We start from the raw sequence: 12040 nt of genomic DNA on the forward strand, positions 1-12040 counted from the left end.
AGTGTGTTTGTTGTGTTGTGTGTATGTGTGTGTATGGTGTGTGTGTTGTGTGTGTATTGTATGTATGTGTGTGTATAGTGTAGGTGTTGTGTGTATGTATATGTGTGTGTTCCTGACCTCCAGTGTTGTTTGAACGGTTAAATGAGGTCACGTCCTCTGGTATTTAGCCCACAGCAGCACTCAGTGCCTGTAGACTGTGCTGTGTCCTCCTTACCTACAGGGATGCGTTCCCAGATCTTCAGTGGAAGCCACAGACAGCACTGGCCCCTCCTTCCTGTACATTTGCATCGGTGACAGCTTAATTCATAAAGCAGGCACAGCTTCTTCTATCTTCGCCATTGGCAATACTGGTGACGCCAGGATTCGAAGCTGAGGTTTTTCCATGCCAAAACTTCCTCCTCTCTCCCCATGTGCCACCACCTCCTACCTCACATGGCTGTTGAGTAGCTTTGGCCCAAGCCCCAGTCAGACATTCTGCTTGGATGACTAACTGCCCATAAAATGGCCTGCTTGCTTCTGTGTGGTTTCCTTCCAACAGACCATGAACTGTCTTCAATGTCGGGGTGCTCAGCCACCATTCTTGTGGGACATTTCCCTGAGATGCTCATTGTGTTTCTCGGGAACTACCTCTGTTATCACTGGCCCAGATTTCTCACTAATTTTTGCTTTCCCTGCCTTCACCATGCCTTCTGTACACAGTGACCTAGGGAGATGGATGCTCTGTTCACACCACGCCTCATATACACAGTGATATAGGGAGATGGATATTCTGTTCACACCACGCCTTCTATACACAGTGACCTAGGGAGATGGATGCCCTGTTCACACCATGCCTCCTATATACAGTGACCTAGGGAGATGGATGCCCTGTTCACACCACTTCTCCTATATACAGAGACCTAGGGAGGTGGATGTTCTGTTCACACCATGCCTCCTATATACAGAGACCTAGGGAGATGGATGCTCTGTTCACACCACTTCTCCTATATACAGAGACCTAGGGAGATGGATGCTCTGTTCACACCACGCCTCCTATATACAGAGACCTAGGGAAATGGATGCTCTGTTCATACCACTTCTCCTATACACAGTGACCTAGAGAGATGGATGCCCTGTTCACACCACTTCTCCTATATACAGAGACCTAGGGAGATGGATGCTCTGTTCACACCATACCTCCTATATACAGAGACCTAGGGAGATGGATGCTCTGTTCACACCACTTCTCCTATATACAGAGACCTAGGGAGATGGATGCTCTGTTCATACCACTTCTCCTATATACAGAGACCTAGGGAGATGGATGCTCTGTTCATACCACTTCTCCTATACACAGTGACCTAGGGAGATGGATGCCCTGTTCACATCTCTTCCTTGCTGAGCATCCTCTGAATCCCACCACGCTTCTGGCCAAGTCCAAGCCTTCAGCGTGCCTTGCAGGATATTTGGGAAGCTTTCCAGCCATGTCTCCTGACATTCAGGACTCCCAAATAGTCAGAGCTGTTCTCAGTTTTCTGAGTGTCTCTAGACAACCCTTTTAGGAGTCCCCAGAGTCACCTCATTCTGCTTTCTCCCTTGTCCTTCTTAACCCAGCATGATTACTGATTTCATGGGATAGTTCAGCTAAGCTGTGGGCTATCCAGACAAAGGGCAAACTGAACTCCTGGAGTGTCTGTGGGGTTTCAAGATGGGGTTAACATCTGAATCCTTGAGTCCATCCTCTGAGGGGAGTAGATGTCCTCCGTTTCATTAGCTCTCCTCAGCCTTCATAGTGACATGAGTTCTGTCATCAGCTTCCTTGGATCTTTAGCTCTCAGAATATATCTCTTAGGGCTTCTCATTGTTCACAGCTATATAAAGGAAGCCTTTTCTGCCAACATGTGAGTGCATGTGCACATATGCACACACACATATACACGTATATACATACACACATACACATATATACATAAACACATACATATGCATACACACATGTATACATACACACATATATATACATATACATACATACACACATATCACATAGACAGACACATACACACATATATACAAGACATATACATACATGCATACACATATATATAGACACACATATACACACATGTATACAAGACACATGCACACATGCATACACACATATACAGGCACACATACACACAATTACACACATATACAGACACATATATACACATATATATAAGACACATAATACCATATACACACATACATACACACATATCACATATAGACACATACACAAATATACACACATACATACATACACACATATGCAGACACACAGACACACATATATACAAATGCACGCACACACACACACACACACACACAGACTGCTCTCTATGCCACTGGATATTTCAGACTAATTTTATCTGGCCGTTTCCTGCTCATATCTTCCTCAAGTGCCTGAGCCACCACTCCAGGTCACCCTCTGGAACCTGACCACCCAGCCCTGCTCTGAAGTGGCTTAGCCACTTGTCTCCTCTTCCACTAGCTTACCCGAGAGGGTAGAACTGCACAGATTTTTTTTTAATTTATCATTTTATCTATGCTTTTAAAGCAAGTACTTGGTGCTTAGTGAATTAATGCATTTTAATTGCCTCCCTTATTCTTTTTGAATGCATGCTCAGTGAATGGATAAGCAGACAGCTTGTGTCATCTCTTGAAGCCCTTACAATGAATCATCCCCTGAATAGATGCTTATGTTCAGAAACTTCAAAGAGACTCATTTCAAAAGTGCCTCATTAATAACCAACCCTCAAATATAGAGCTAGTCGCTGGACAGTTCAAGGGAGCATCTCTAATGGCAGCAGGGCAGGGGACACGGAGACAAGAAGCTATTCCCTAGGCCCCAGATTCACCCATAAGGAATATGGCTTAGGGAGCTGTAGTGAGAATACACGTGAGCCCACTGGGCCAGCAGAGCATGCTCAGACCTCACGTTCAGAGGTTCACTATCCCTCCAGACAGTGATGATGAAGGCAGTGGACTCAGCTTGCAGCGAGGGTCAAGGAAGAAACAGAGCCGTGACCATCCGGGAACGATGACGACATGCCAGGCACTCTGGCGGGTGTTCTACAACACAAACCTCAGCCTCTTGGTCACTGGTGCGGTGCCCATGTGGGCTCCCTGGTATCTGTTGCTGCGGAAGCCAGCTGCTGGATCTCTGTTTTGCATTGTTCCCTCTGCCCGCCTGTGTCTAAACCCCCAGGGACAAAAGTCTATCAGTAGCAGAGTTTCTCCTCCAGCCCTCAGCCAGAGGTCATTTTCCTGGCAATGACGTACACAGTGCAGAGCCAGCCCTGCCTGCTGCGGGCAACAGATGTGTTCAGGAGGAAAGCAGTGATTAGAAGATCCCTAGGCACTTTTTTTGGCCATCTAGTTCTGCCCCTTTCTAATACAAGGACAACTCTTACGTGAAAGAAAAGTGCTACCTAACACAACCAGGGGCAGTGGGATTTTATTTGTGCATTTTATTTCCAGGTTTCAAACATATCCAAAACGGGTGTCAGGTGGATATGGCTATCATGTTTGCACCTAGCACAATGCTGCCCCTCACCCACCTAAACATCACAGAGACCACACAATAGACCTAAGGAACCATCAGTAGGGTGAAAGATGCGTCTGTTTCTAGGTGTGATACTAAATTTTAAGATTCCTCATATCCTCTTGTTTAAGTACTAGCCAGTGATGTATCAGCTCACTGGCTTCATTGGTACAGGTTCCTTCTTGACTTCTGTACTCTGACTATAGATGTTGTTCAGACGTTCGAGTCGGCTCTGGGGCTGTGAAATGAAATGACTTGTTTGAGAAGAATTAGGAGCTGAAGACCATTAAGAATAGAAGCATCAGGCATGGCGGCATACCTCTAATTCCAGCATTTGGGATGCAGAGGGAGGCAGATCTCTAGGAGTTCGAGGTCTATATATGGCCTATATTGTGAGTTCCAGGCCATCCATGGTGGCATAGTGAACCTGTCTCAACCTCTGCCATGTCACCGAAAGACTATGAATAGCAGAAAGATGCATTTACTATGTCTTGTATTGTGACAGTCTGGCATGTAGAACACCAAAACACAGCTTGCTCCAAGATGGAGTCACTGCAGAAAGAAGGCAGACATGGTCTGAGCATGCTCCAAGTCATCTTTAGAGTCTTCCCCATAGATATCCTGACTTTTAGCTTCAAGTAAATCCTTCCCTTTTTACAGATAGAAATCTAAACGTTGCCTAAAACCAGAACATACTCATGTGCAAAGATGTTAGTGATGTGTTACTCAAGACAGACTAAACATAACACAATTTAAAACATACTGCTGCATCCTCTGAGGGCCTTTTATTTTAGGGAGTTAGCCCTCAGGTCTGACCCGTCACAGGTTACTTGAAGGCAAAGGCAACTGTGAAAAATCCCAGAAGGAGGGACTGAATTATCCTGATATCATTCCCAGACCAATCCTTAAACGATGTCCAGGTTTCTATACCACATATGAACAGGCGGGAGCTCAATCCTCATCAGTCAGTAAGGCTGGGAAGGAAGCTGCCAGCTTGAGGGAAAGGAACCACATGAGCAGAATTTCGCAGATGTCGGCTCCCAATGTGCCAATAATTTTATTGTTTATGTAAGTTTCATCACTGTGATCAAACAGGACAAGGGCTTAAAGGGATGAATGATTTATTTGGGCTCACAGTTTCTCAGTTTCTCAGTCTATAGCCACTGAGCACCCGTGCTTAGGCAGGACATCACAGAGGCGGGCGCATGGGGGGGGGCGTTTTCTTTTTCAATGGTTGGCTGGCTGGCAGACAGGAAGGGAGCAGGCACATTACACCCTTGAAACCTTCTGCCAGTCACCTACATCTTCTAGGCTTCACCTCCCAAAGTCCCCACAGCCTCCCAAAATAGCACAACCAGCTGGAGACCAAATGTTCAAAGCAGGGATCTGTGGGGACATTGAGATAGAAATTCTGAAGCTGCCCTTCAGCGTTAGCTACATCCCAGACTGATGCATAAAGACCTGAGAGAGTAGGGGACCTGCTTTCTCTTTCCTGAACCTCACTCCTGAGCAGTGATGAGAAAGCCACTCCTCTCTGGCCCTCATTTCCTCATGCCTACGACCACCAGAGACCACGTGTCTCAAACCCAGAGCTCCCATCTAGCTGTAGGCTTCGTGAATTCGAACACTCATTCAGGAAATTTCCTTTTGTTCCAACTACCTGGGACAGACAACAGTGAGAAGGGAACTTAGGTGGTAAAGAGAAGGTGCAGAATTAAAACAAAACCAAATAAAATAAGCAGACATCGACACAAACCGAGCTACTCATTGAGATAACTCCAGCATCAACCAGCCGGGCAGCTTCTTTCCTTCGAGACTGCCATGGCCTCCCACACAGGCAGTGATGCCCACACCCTCCTCCCAGTAAAACTCTCATCTGAAAATGAAGTCTACGGCAAAGGACGTTTAGTTCACAGTCACATTTCTGTAACGGATTTTCTGCTACAGAGAAACGCAAGTGAGACTTTCTCCCTGAGACAAGCCCATGCGTAGTCTGCAGAGTGAGTCACTTGCTGACTTCCTGCATGACAGTGTATGGAACTCCTTGGCCACGTTCCCCAGAGGAACTGGTGAAACCTATTGGGAAAAAACCCATTTAAAAATCTTTGGAAACAGTCCGAGAAGCCAAGGAAGAAACATCTATTCAAGAAAACCTAGCAAAGTGCAGAGGAATGGCCCAGCTCTGTGAGATGCCTTCTTCCCAGAGGAGAACTCCTGGGCCACCAACTGAAATCAATGACAAGGTTCCCTCCCCTAGACCAAGAACAAGCTTCCTCCCTCAAGCCAAGAACACAAGATCCCTCTCTCCAGCTCAAGAACTGCCCCTTCTCAGACCAAGAATCCAGACCCTCCCTCCCCCAGACCTCTAAGACTGGCTACTCTCAGATCAGACCAAGGTCACAAGCTTCCGTCTCTCTCTCTCTCTCTCTCTCTCTCTCTCTCTCTCTCTCTCTCTCTCTCTCTCCCCCTCTCTCTCTCTCTCTTTCTCTCTCTCTCTTAGACTAAAGTCTGCCACTCTTCAGGGCAAAGGTCACAAAACCACTAACTCCCAGAGGGCCCAGACATTAACCTTCCTCCCCATAAATCACGAACACCCAGGTAGACGGCGTTCTCCTAGACCAGTGCACAGCACTGCTTCTCATCCCGACCCAGCTGCCTGTGGCCTAGGCCAAGGCCAGGTACGTAAGGTCAAGGGGTGGGACTCTTTTCTTCTCAGACTGCTGACACCAGACGGAGGCTCAACCTTGAAAATGATGGCACCGCCAACCAACACAATGGCCCGAGTCTGTTCTCCCAGCTGTGAGAAGCAGTTCTGTATCAGGAGAGGCAAGCCAAGGAGGTGCCAGGGAGCTGTCTTATCCAAGTGTGTGCAATGACGCAGCTGGCAGGAACCCTCATGAGGGCTGAGAACGGATCAAACACAGACCTCGGAAACTCCTTCGAGGGAGCCAAAATGTGATCAGGTAACTCAGGCTGCCAGGGCATTGCTGAAAACAATCCAGCGATCAGCCAGCAAGGCAATTAGCGGGGCTTAGTCGCTGCATACAAAGAGAGAGAGAGTCCCGCCATGTTATTGTAGCCAGAGTAGAACACCCAAAGTAGTCCCTCCCCTTGAAGAGCAGCTTCAGAAGTATGACACAGTGTGCATAGGGGAGGGCAGATTGCATTTAAATTAATACAGCCAGTAATTAGCCAAATAAATCCGTGACTAGAAGTAACACGAGCCGTGGGAAGGGTGAGGACCAGCACTCAGTGGTGCTACATTAACCAAATGTCCAGCTTCCAACAAAGAGTAATTAACATAGGAAGAAAGAGGAAAGCACACTGTCTCCAGGATGGATGGGTGAGGTAAAAAAGCCAGCAGACAGCAGAGTCTGCTTGGGGGGAGGGTTCATGAAAGTCAGATTAGCATCTGGACTATGCCAAACTAGCAATTACAACCGTGTTGGCAGAACTGACAGAAACCGTGAATAGGAAGGAAAGGAAGGTTTAAAACAAAGAAAAGGGGCAGGTGGGGGGATGGCTCAGAGGGCACAAGTACTTACTTGCAATTATGAAGCCCTGAATTTAAATCCCCATTGCATTGCAATTATGAGTACCCGAGTTCAAATCCCCAAATCTCATGTAAAGCCTGCCCTGGCTGCAAGTGCCTGCTACCCGAACATGGTGAAAGACGGCTGAGACAGGCTGTTCTGGAGAATTCCCTGAACTGCTGTCTTCTCAGTTCAGGGAGAGACCCTGTCTCAAGGCAATAAGGTGGAGGATGATGGAGAAAGACACCCAACCTCCTGCTCTAGCCTCCATAGGGCCTGTACACGGTACACGCACCTGCACCCTCGTGTGAGTGCAGCACACACACACGCACATAGTGCAAAAATTAAAAAGGTTAAAAATTAAAATGCTAGATGACACTGTGACATCCAGTAGAAAATACCAATACAAAATTGAAGTTATGCAAAGAAGCCAAGTGGGAATTACAGAGATTAAAAATATGGCTACTGAAATCATGAAGCTCAGCAGAAAACTTGGGCTAAGGCAAAAAGAGTAATCAAGTTTGACTGACAGGAATTAAACAGGTGGAAAACCGATAAAAAGAACAACTGAGAAGCCAGGCATGGTGGCCCAGCTTTTAATCCCTGCACTCAGGATGCAGAGGCAGGTGGATCTCTGAGTCTGAGGCCAGCCTAGTCTACAGAGCAAGTTCCAGGATGACCAGGGCTACACGGAGAAACCGTGCCTCAAACCAAACCAAACAAACAAACAACAACAACAAAGCAGAGCTTCAGAGAGAAATTCAAATAAAAATAATGAGTAAAAGCCCCAAATATATAAAAAGAATTAGTACCTATCTGGAAACTTAGCGAATTCCAGGAAAGATGGAATGAGAGAGCACAGGAAGACAGGTCAGGGAAGATGGTTACACTTAGACATGTGGGGGACACAGCAAGAGAAGAACAGGGTGGAGATGAGCAGGGGTAGACCCGTCCGTCAGCAGGGGAAGTAGGGGGCTGAGCACTGGGAAAACAGTGTCAAGGGCGAGAAGTCTTAGTCACACAGATCCAATAAAGTTAAAGTAGAAAAACAAAGGCGAAGCGAAGGCTTTTCCAGACAAATAAAGCTAGAGACGCCTGATGCTGGCCAATGCTTTCAATGAGGATAACAAAGGGAGCTCTCCAGGCTGAAGGCAAGTGCCAGCTGACATTAACAAACGGGTCTGACACACGGCCATGGGTCCTGAAGACATGAGCAGTCAGGCCCTTAGAGACAAAGGAGCATGGATCCACTCATACCATCTTCAATAAGCGGCTCATGGAGACAGACATCAGACTGGTCATCTCTAGCACTGGAATGAGGGGGAGTGGGTAGCGTGGATGGAGTCAGAGGTTCACCTGGGAAGATGAAGTGCCCTGGAGTGGACGGTGGGCGGTAAAGGCTGTCTAACAACAACACACACCTCTATAGAGCTGTGTGCTTAAGAACCGTGAAAATGTCAAATTTTAGATTATCGATATTCTGCAATAGACACGCATACATAGTAAACAAAAAAAGTTGAAACCACAAGGAAAAGGGTAGGAAAGAAAGCATCTTACTGGTCTCACTCATCACAGGTCACGTACCTCTGAGCGCACCGAGGGTGGTTTCTGCTAACCCTTAACACGGGCACCTCAGGGCCCATCCATTCAGCTTCTCATGCGTTGGTTTCATACCACAAAGTGAATTCCCTCCTTTAATCTCTCATCTTTCTGCTATGAAAACAAACAGAGGATGTTTCCTTAGGGGCTAAGTAAAAATTAAATGCCATGAATTCTTCCCCTAGACACCGGGAGAGTCTTCAATACTTAGCAACCCTTGGCTGCTGCAGTGCAGACAGTCACAGAGGCAGGGCTCCTGAGCTTTGGCTGCTGTGTCCTCTGTCCCTTTAGAAGGACTGTGTTACATTAGACTCCAGTGCCTTTCGCAGTGGGTACTACTACACACATGGGTCCGGTAAAGGTCAGTGCCAAGAGAAGTCAGGTATCCCAGGCTAAAGCCACACAGAGGAAGTCCTATTTGTGATTCTAACTCTGAGGAGAGGTTTGACATAAGAGAACGTGGGGGGTTGAAACCAGACAACGAGAAGAAAGTAGGAAACCACTGGTGAAATGAAAAGGCCATTGAGAACGTACCCACTCCGTGATGTAGAAATCAGTAAAGGAGAAACAGAGGAACAAAAGGGAGTGAATGACCGAAAGCAGCAAGCAAACAGCAGACACAAATCACAAAACACCGGTTAACGCTCTCTGTAAATGGGCTCGCGATCCAATCAAAGGCAGAGGCTGTTGGACAGGATAAAAACCGTGACCACGCTGCGTGCAGGAGATACACTTTAGACTTCAAGGCCCAGGCCCTGTACAGTAAGGGGATAAAGAGAGCCAGCATATAGACGGCAGCTTCAGGAGATCTGGGATGGACAGATGACTGCAGTGGAGGACGGTGAAGAGATGGGGAGGGACATTCTATGATGAAGGGGGTGGTCCACCCACGGGATATAATAATATATAATAAATACATAACACATCTGCATCCAACAACAACAACAAAACATAAAGGTTCCGGAGGAGACCTTGATGCTTCCAGAGGGTGCAATCACTTCAATAGACTCCGGGTTGGACTCCAGCGCCCTGGTTTCAATAATGAGGAGCCCTAGGACCTTCTAGGAGAGACGCCGTCACTTCACCTCTGTGTGACGTTTTCTCCAGGATGTAGGGGGAACTGACAAGTGGATGGCTTTGTAGATACCGATGTGAAGAGGTCAGACACTGAGGTGTGTGTTTAACTGGGTCCCGGCTGCCGGTAGAGCCAGTTGGGAAATCGCTGAACAGCCAGCTTGCCATGCCAGAGATCCTCTACATGATATAGCTGCCTTCTATTACCTGTGGGTTTGCTTTGAAGGGTTCAGTTAGCTGAGGTTAGGTGAGGTCTGAAAAGGCTAAACGGAAAATTCCATAAATAAATAATCCATAAGTGCTAAGCTGTACGCCATTCTGAGCAACATAATTAGATTTTGAGGCATCGCCTTCCGTCTCGCCCTAGACAGGAACATCCCCTCGTGGAGGTTGTCTGCGCTGTGCTTACTACTTGCCTATCAGCCATTTAATAGCTGTCTTGGCCATCAGATTGACTTGAGCTGGTATCAAACCACAGCGGTAGTGTTCGGGGACTCTTATTTGATCTGAATAACACCCCTGAAGTGCAAGAATAGCACATTGGTGATTCAGATATGTGAAAGGAAGGGAGAAAGACAGAAAGGAAGAGGAGGAAAGGGAAGGCTAAAGTATTGTCTTTATGTTAAAAAGTGAAAATTCTTAATATAGAAAGAAAACCCTTTCCTGGGGTCACTGTGATCCTTAAGAAGAATGACCTTTCCACCAGTGAAACTGAGCAAGAACATAAACAAACACAGGAACTAAATCTCTGCTGGTTTTGGTGTCACCCTTCCCATGTAAGCATGGCAGCCGTGGCACATGGCAGGCGCTCAGCTGAGAAGGAAAGCGCCAGTCCACAGGCTTCACGATGGTTTCACATGTCCACAGGGGCCTTGAAACAAACACTCCATAGACGAGCTGAGGCCTTTGTGCTGTGCAGATTAAGGTAGCTCAGTTCAATACCTTACACGCATTTAAAGAAGAGTATCTACATTCACTATTGTATGCTAAAATGGATATTATTTGATAAGAAGTCCTCATTACTGACTTCAGAGGCCTGGCCACAATTCCTCACAGGAAAAAGAAATTTGCAGAACACCAGGCACCCAGGATCAGCTGACAGATACCAGTTCATAATCTAGAGATTCTCGAATGTTTCTTTTGTTTTCTGATTATATTCAGAACCAAAAGAATTCCTGATAAGACCAGGCATAGTACCTCTTTGTTTTATTTCTTCAGGAGAACTCAGTGCATGCTAGACACTAGGCGCTACAAACCTGGAGCAGGCCATACTCCTTCTGATACTGTGCTGGGTTCTTCCTGAGTCTACAGACATCGGGGAAGTGGCTTTGCCACCAGGAAAGTCCATAGGCAGGAAAGGAGAGGGGTGAACAGCAGCAGGTACAGGAATGGAACACCCTGGTATCATAAACTCCATGTGTGTCTATGTAGATGTACGTATGAGTGCACATACACATGAGTGTAGATATTTATGTATGGATGTATACACGTGTGTGTGTTTGGTGCATGGGAGGCTTTATAGACTCCTTCAGGATTGTCCAACCTCTTGACACTGAGGACATAACATGATACACAAAGATCATCCTTGAGAACTAGAGAGTCAAGTAATCAAAATAAATTGTAAAGTAATCCCGTAATAGTTTAAGTTAATTGATGATTTTGTACTGGGGTACATTCCTAGCTTTGGGGGGGATGGGGGACTTAAGACTGGACACACCTACACAAAAGCTAAAGAGCAACAGCCACTGAACAGGAGGTTGGAGGAATCATTCAGAGAGAAGCGCCATCGTGTGATGTGGAGACGACATGGGAGCCCACAAGCAATCCATTTTAGCTTGGGATGAGAGGAAGGGCAGCAGAAGGACGGGGGAGGGGCGTGCACGCAGCTGCTGGGTTGTATTTATCTCTGAACTTTCCTAGAAGGTTGAGCTCCCTCGGGTCAGGGCTTCAAGTTAGCGTGCCCTGAGGCAGCCCAGCTGACTCCTGCCTGCTATGCTACCAAGGAAATGTGTGTGCTCCAGCTGCAGTGAACTGCAAAGAAAATTGGGGGATGAAAAGCAGGCTCCTTTTTGAATTGTGAGCTACAAACACTCAACTCTTTCTCCATCTCCAGGGAGGGGGTAATTTTTTAACCCGTGGTGAAGCCAGAACTCACCACCAGGTTGCTGTCTACGAGCTGGCTGGAGAGCAAGGCATCTTGGCCCCCAGGGCTGGATTCTAATCTCTGACGCACACAAGCATCCTGCCACTGCTATGGGCTGCTCTT

The sequence above is a fragment of the Myodes glareolus genome, chromosome 1 (assembly GCF_982192425.1).
Source record: "Myodes glareolus chromosome 1, mMyoGla1.1, whole genome shotgun sequence".
Classification (NCBI taxonomy): Eukaryota; Metazoa; Chordata; class Mammalia; order Rodentia; family Cricetidae; genus Myodes; species Myodes glareolus.